At 46.1% G+C, this 7,242-nt stretch overlaps 1 pseudogene; it reads right to left on the bottom strand.

Moving 5' to 3' along the window:
* Window positions 1–2,012: 2,012 nt before the first annotated feature.
* Window positions 2,013–6,944, bottom strand: LOC110155852 (Bardet-Biedl syndrome 5 protein homolog; annotated as a pseudogene).
* Between the last annotated feature and the right edge of the window lie 298 nt (window positions 6,945–7,242).

Raw genomic sequence — 7,242 nt, 5'->3', positions numbered from 1 at the left:
TAGGCTCCTGTATTTTCATGGCTGAAATGTTTCCTTGAGACAATTTTCTATTTCCTTGAGTGCTCAGGCTCTCTACTATACTCGCATCAATGAAATAAAAAAGTCATTAAAGTAAGCCGCAAATTGAAAAAGTCTTAGTCTCATAGAACAAAACCTAAAATTGTCATGTGTTGTTGGGAGCTTGTTATGTCCACCAGTGCCGTGGGCAATTTTCAAGTTGGTAATTAGCAGCTTTTAGGCTTACCGCAGAAAGCGCAGAAAGCAGGATTTCAAAACAACAGATAAAAGAGTAAGAAGGTAGTAATGGTCAAAGTCCTATTTTATTTATTTTTAAATTAATTACCTTTTGACTACTGGGTCCATATGAGTTTTTTTTTTTTTTTTTTTTTTTTTTTGAAGAATGGGTCATATGCTGAAAACAAATTTCTCTATGACGACAACAACATACCTTAACCTTAAATGCCTTCCGGTATCCGGTTTGCTTCCCATGTTATGATATATTTTATAGGCAGCTCTTGAGGTCAAAAGAAGTCTGCTGTCTATTTGTGATGGGACGTTTTGGCTCCTTTGTGAGACCCGAATGCTTTGGATCTGTTCACTTCAAAGAACCGTTCAAAAGACTCCGGGCTCTGTTACTGTTTAGTCATATGACAGAGGCCAATGTGAGAACTCATTTTAACTAACCAGAGAGAAAAATGACCAAGGCCAAGATTTGATGAAAATGGTTTAAACTGTGAGTGGGAGTGTGTTTACCCTTTGAAATGACAAAACATTGCACTACGATAATAATAATATCAATACTAACTGTTTTTATGATGCCAAATATGTGTTTTTGTGCACAAAGCGCTCTCTGATGTTGATACTTGTGGTGGTTCAGGGTTAATCAGTGAAAAATGCATTCAGATTAGAGATAAAAAGATTTGGTTGGTTAAAGGTGCATTGTGTAACTTCTCTAGGGTCTGTCAAATGCTTGGAGATGTTACTGCTTTGTCTGTAATGTTTCACAGTATGGCATTAAACATTTCTATCTTCACGGAGCCCAAACGAGACCTAGCTACAGGTCAGATGTGTGGAGAGGCAACAGCGCTCACAGTCAGAAGCATGTTTTCTAGGTATTTTTGAGCTTGAATGAAATAAATATAAGGTAAAGCTGTTAAATGTCATACTGTGGGACATTTGAGGCAGAGCAATGACATATCCATATCCAACCACAAAATTAGATCTAACCATTCAGGTCCATCCATACATGTTAAGGAACCACTCAAAGAGCCGACTCGTTCATGAAGATCACCTCACTTCTGTATTTCGTCTGCAAATTATAAAGTGTGCATGTTTATACAGCTTTACCGTGATGGCAAAACAAAACGCTCTAGTGGCTAGAGCGTTTTTTAGACCAGAGTTTCAAAACTAAAATCTGGGACACTCTCGGTTTGGGGTGGTTGTTAAATTGGCTAAATTAAATTGTGAGTAATAGTAAAAGTGCGTAATAAAAATAAATAAATTAAATTAAAAAGTTCTGCACTCAGCCCCTTCAATACTAACATGTGAGTCAGTATACACATTTTCTTTGTTTTGCTTTGGTCATTTTTAAGCAGCTTTTCTGTATTTTACCAAAACAAATTACAATTTATGCCTCTCTTTACTGTTGGCAGGGAACAAATTGGTCAAAAATAGGGACACCTGGGACATTTCTTATATAAAACTGGGACAAATCACTGGTTTTGGACAAATCTGCTGGGATCGGGGGCACAGGGCTCAAAACTGGGACTGTCCCTGCTAAATAGGGACGTCTGGTCACTCTACATATGGTAAAGTGAGGAATAACTTCAGACCACTGCAGACTGTTTAAAATGAACTAGTTCTGTATTTACTATATACATATATACATATATACAAAAATACAATAGGCCACAGGTGCCTGAAAATACATTTCTGACTAGAAAAACTACTACTATATACTCTTGAAATAATGTCTTACATTCTGGCAGAACACTCACTACAGATGTATAATTTTAGCCCATGACTTCCCACTGTCCCTGCAATGTAAATCCATCTCTCACCTTTTCAATGGTGAGGCCCAGATCCTCTGAAAACATAGGCTCACGGTCCTGTTGCTTCATGCTTTCTGTCAAGTAAGCAGTGAAAGCATCAGTCTGTTCATCAGGCTCAATCTCCAAATAGTCAAGACACTGTTCCACTGTCAGCTTCTCCAACAGTGGTGGCTTTTCTTCCATTTTGTAGTCAATTCTAAATATGGGGTTTGCAGAAAAAAAAAAAAAATATATATATATATATATACATTTTGAAGCTTCTCAACTGGATCTTTTTTAAAAACCCAGCACATAGCCTCCACTGTGTCTTGATCTCTCAATTACCAGGGCAAAACCAAACTTTGAATCTCTTATTCTGATTGACCAAATCTGAAGACAGAAGATGCTGATGTTAAAACTTTCATTCATGTTTCCATGCCAGACAAACACTGGTGATAAAAAACAAAAAAAAAAAAAAAACAAAAAAAACATCCCAGGGCAGATTCCATGATATTCTGGCCTCACTGTGGAAGCGGATACAGCTATGCAGATAAATGCTGCAACAACTGACATGTGTATTGTCCACTTTAATGATGTTGCCTTCAATTATCAACAGAGTGAAAGTAAAACAGAAAGGAAATAAACTGTATTTAGACTATGTAGTAATGCAATTTCACACAAGTGGTAGCTTAAATCCCCCTCCTTGAACCGTCACCTTATCGTGGTGGAGGGGTTTGAGTGCCCGAATGATCCCGAGAGCTATGTTGTCGGGGGCTTCATGCCCCTGGTAGGGTCACCCAAGGCAAACAGGTCCGGGGGGACGGGTCAGACGAAGAACGGTTCAGAAGCCCTACATGATGAGTTACACACAGAGGCCAGTTACGTCGCCCGGATTGGCGTCACCGGGGCCTCACCCTGGAGCCAGGCCTGGGGTGGGTGCTCGTCAGCGAGCGCCTGGTGGCCGGGCCTTCCCCCACGGGGCCCGGCCGGGCTTAGTCCGAAGGAGCGACGTGGGGCCGTCCTCACGTGGGCCCACCACCCGCGGGAGGAGCCATATGGGGCCGGTGCAGAGAGATCTGGGCGGCAGTCGACGGCGGGGGCCTCGACGACCGGATCTCCGGACATGGAGACTAGCTCTGGGGACATGGAATGTCACCTCGCTGGGGGGGAAGGAGCCTGAGCTGGTGCGGGAGGTTGAGCGTTACCGACTAGATATAGTCGGCCTCACCTCCACGCACAGTTTGGGCTCTGGAACCCAACTCCTTGAGAGGGGCTGGACTCTCCATTTCTCTGGCGTTGGCCGCGGGGAGCGGCGGCGGGCTGGTGTGGGCCTGCTCATTGCCCCACAGCTCAGCCACTGTGTGTTGGAGTTCACCCCGGTGAACGAGAGGGTCGCGTCCCTGCGCCTTCGGGTCGGGGACAGGTCTCTCACTGTGGTGTCGGCCTACGGGCCGAACAGCAGTGCAGAGTACCCGGCCTTCTTGGAGTCCTTGGGAGGGGTACTAGACAGTGCACCGACCGGGGACTCCGTTGTTCTCCTGGGGGACTTCAACGCCCACGTGGGCAACGACAGTGACACATGGAGAGGGGTGATTGGGAGGAACGGCCTCCCTGATCTGAACCCGAGTGGTGTTCTGTTATTGGACTTCTGTGCTAGTCACGGTTTGTCCATAACAAACACCATGTTCGAGCACAAGGGTGTCCATAAGTGCACGTGGCACCAGGACACCCTAGGCCGGAGGTCGATGATCGACTTTGTAGTCGTGTCATCTGATCTCCGGCCGCGTGCCTTGGACACTCGGGTGAAGAGAGGGGCTGAGCTGTCAACCGATCACCACCTGGTGGTGAGTTGGGTTCGCTGGCGGAGGAGGAAGCCGGAAAGACCTGGCAGGCCCAAGCAAGGGTCTGTTGGGAACGTCTGGCGGAGCCCTCTGTCAGAGGGACCTTCAACTCGCACCTCCGGGAGGACTTGGATGAGATCCGTCCTGAGTACCTTAAGTCTCTGGATGTTGTGGGGCTGTCTTGGCTGACACGCCTCTTCAACATCGCGTGGCGGTCGGGGACAGTACCTCTGGACTGGCAAACCGGGGTGGTGGTCCCTCTGTATAAGAAGGGGGACTGGAGGGTGTGCTCCAACTATAGGGGGATCACACTCCTCAGCCTTCCCGGTAAGGTCTATGCCAGGGTACTGGAGAGGAGAATCCGGCCGATAGTCGAACCTCGGATCCAGGAAGAGCAGTGTGGTTTTCGTCCTGGCCGTGGAACACTGGACCAGCTCTACACTCTCCATCGGGTGCTCGAGGGTTCATGGGAGTTTGCCCAACCAGTCCACATGTGCTTTGTGGACTTGGACAAGGCATTCGACCGTGTCCCTCGTGGTGTCCTGTGGGGGGTGCTCTGGGAGTATGGGGTTCGGGGCCCTTTGCTAAGGGCTGTCCGGTCCCTGTATGACCGGAGCAGGAGCTGTGTTCGCATTGCCGGCAGTAAGTCAGACCTGTTCCCGGTGCATGTTGGACTCCGCCAGGGCTGCCCTTTGTCACCGGTTCTGTTCATTGTGTTTATGGACAGAATTTCTAGGCGCAGTCAGGGGTCGGAGGGGGTCCGGTTTGGGGACCACAGGATTTCATCTCTGCTGTTTGCAGATGATGTTGTCCTGTTGGCTTCATCGAACCAGGACCTGCAATGTGCACTGGGGCGGTTTGCAGCCGAGTGTGAAGCGGCTGGGATGAAGATCAGCTCTTCTAAGTCTGAGGCCATGGTTCTCGACTGGAAAAAGGTGGCTTGCCCTCTCCGGGTGGGTGGGGAGTCTTTGCCTCAAGTGGAGGAATTCAAGTATCTCGGGGTCTTGTTCACGAGTGAGGGAAGGACGGAACGTGAGATTGACAGGCGGATCGGTGCAGCTTCGGCAGTGATGCGGTCGCTGTATCGGACCGTTGTGGTGAAGAGGGAGCTGAGCCGAAAGGCGAAGCTCTTGATTTACCGGTCAGTCTTCGTTCCTACTCTCACCTATGGTCATGAGCTCTGGGTAGTGACCGAAAGGACGAGATCGCAGATACAAGCGCTTGAAATGGGTTTCCTCCGCAGGGTGGCTGGGCGCTCCCTTAGAGATAGGGTGAGGAGCTCAGTCATACGGGAGGAGCTCGGAGTAGAGCCGCTGCTCCTCCACGTCGAGAGGAGCCAGTTGAGGTGGCTCGGGCATCTGTTCCAGATGCCTCCTGGGCGCCTCCCTCGGGAGGTGTTCCGGGCATGTCCCACCGAGAGGAGGCCTCGGGGAAGACCCAGGACACGCTGGAGGGACTATGTCTCTCGGCTGGCCTGGGAACGCCTCGGGGTCCCCCCGGAGGAGCTGGAGGACGTGTCTGGGGTGGAGGAAATCTGGGAGTCCCTGCTTAGGCTGCTGCCCCCCCGACCCGGCCCCGGATAAGCGGACAAAAATGGATGGATGGATGGTAGCTTAAATCTAGATAACTTTTGCCAAATCTAAATCTAACAAAGGTATTCTTTTTAAGTACACATATGCACAAATAATTGAAAATATGGTCTCTAAGACTCTCATTTAACATAAAAAAGTTACAAGCAATGCTTTCTGTTAAACAACAAAGAAAGATGAACGTAGATTACGTTAGACAACTCGCTGTGTCAGCCATTTTACAAAGTGTGCTACAGTTCTAACTCCACAGTGCAAGACAATTTAAGTAATTTATCTTCTATGTACATCTCAGTTTCACATTGACTCATAAAAGCTATATTTACACCGTGATCCCTTGGCATACCATTAGCATACAATTATCTAAATTGTGGCATATTGCTGTCTAACTGGTGCCTACTGGCCTTCATAATGTCACCACTTGCTTTATAAACCTCTTTTGGAAACATACTCAAGGGGCTTGAACAGTCATAGATGATACTATTTTCACTTTTGAAATCATACCATGTTGAATTTTCAAGTCCCCCCCGGCTTGTATTATTGATGGTAAATAAACTTCTCCTGCTTAAGACATCCAGTTAGTCTCCAACCTTTACTTCCACCCTTTCTTGGACAAACTGAAAACTTCTACAACAGTTTTGGCGTCACGAACAGGATATCTGTCAAGCTTGAATATGGTAAGGCATAATCTCCCTCCCTTTTTTTCCAAAAAGAAGAAAAATCAGCTCTTACCAGATCAGCTGTGTGTAGATTAACTGGTAGTGATACCAAAACTGTTGTAGAAGTTTTCAGCTTGTCCAAGAAAAGGTGGAAGTAAAAGACTGGAGACTAACTGGATGTCTTAAGCAGGAGTTTATTTACCATCAGTAAAATAGGCCCGAGGGGCTTGAACAGTCAACGATCACACTATGTTCTCTTTTGAAATCATAATATGTTGACTTTTCAAGTCCCCTCGGGCTTGTATTATTGATGGTAAAGAAACTTCTCCTGCTTAAGACATCCAGTTGGTCTCCAGCCTTTTTCTTCCACCTTTTCTTGGACAACCTGAAAACTTGTACAACATACAGCAATTAACAGTGAACATTAGCATTACACAAACACAGTGTCTCTGCTGGTGGAGTGGAAAACTGCACCAGCACACCATACATTATTGGTTTTGTCATACACTTGCTCACGAGGCAGGAGTTTTAACTGCTTATTCTGAATAAGAGCAGCTCGCAATTTCAAGTCTCTGTACATTTTAGATGTCTCATACTCTCTGTGCACTGCAGTGACACAAGTGAAGAGATGTGGACTTTCTGATACCACATTTGTAAATATTAACTCAAATTTTGTGTTTCAGTTTGACCTCTTAATTCAGAATTATACTGTCGGTGTTGTAATGTTTATGATGGAGTCGTAACCCACAGATAAAATGACTTTTGGTAGTGCCACAGAATGCCAGATAATTTTCAGGTTTGTCACTAACAATCGTCCTCGTTCCCCATTGTTCCTTTTGGTGTCTTCTATTGAGTCCAGACAATCTATCATCACCTCCCCCATTTGCCTTGTTCCCTGTCGACTGTTGCTATCTTTGGGGTTTTATATCACCTTTTCACAGTACTTTTTTTTTTCAGTTTTTCATCGTTAACTGTAGTTGACTCATTTGTATATCAAGCTAATTTCTGTTTAGCTGTTACTTCTTCCGCTCACACAGGAGGTCACCAAAATAAAAGTGTAACCTTATTATTAAATACCATTGTCTGTATGTTAAGTATACAAGACTTAACTTGACCTTTACACACA

Source organism: Boleophthalmus pectinirostris, unplaced genomic scaffold (assembly GCF_026225935.1).
Source record: "Boleophthalmus pectinirostris isolate CB_2022bp ecotype Guang Dong unplaced genomic scaffold, ASM2622593v1 HiC_scaffold_18, whole genome shotgun sequence".
Classification (NCBI taxonomy): Eukaryota; Metazoa; Chordata; class Actinopteri; order Gobiiformes; family Gobiidae; genus Boleophthalmus; species Boleophthalmus pectinirostris.
Note: the sequence above shows the minus strand (reverse complement) of the source record. Positions and strands in the feature narration are given on the sequence as shown.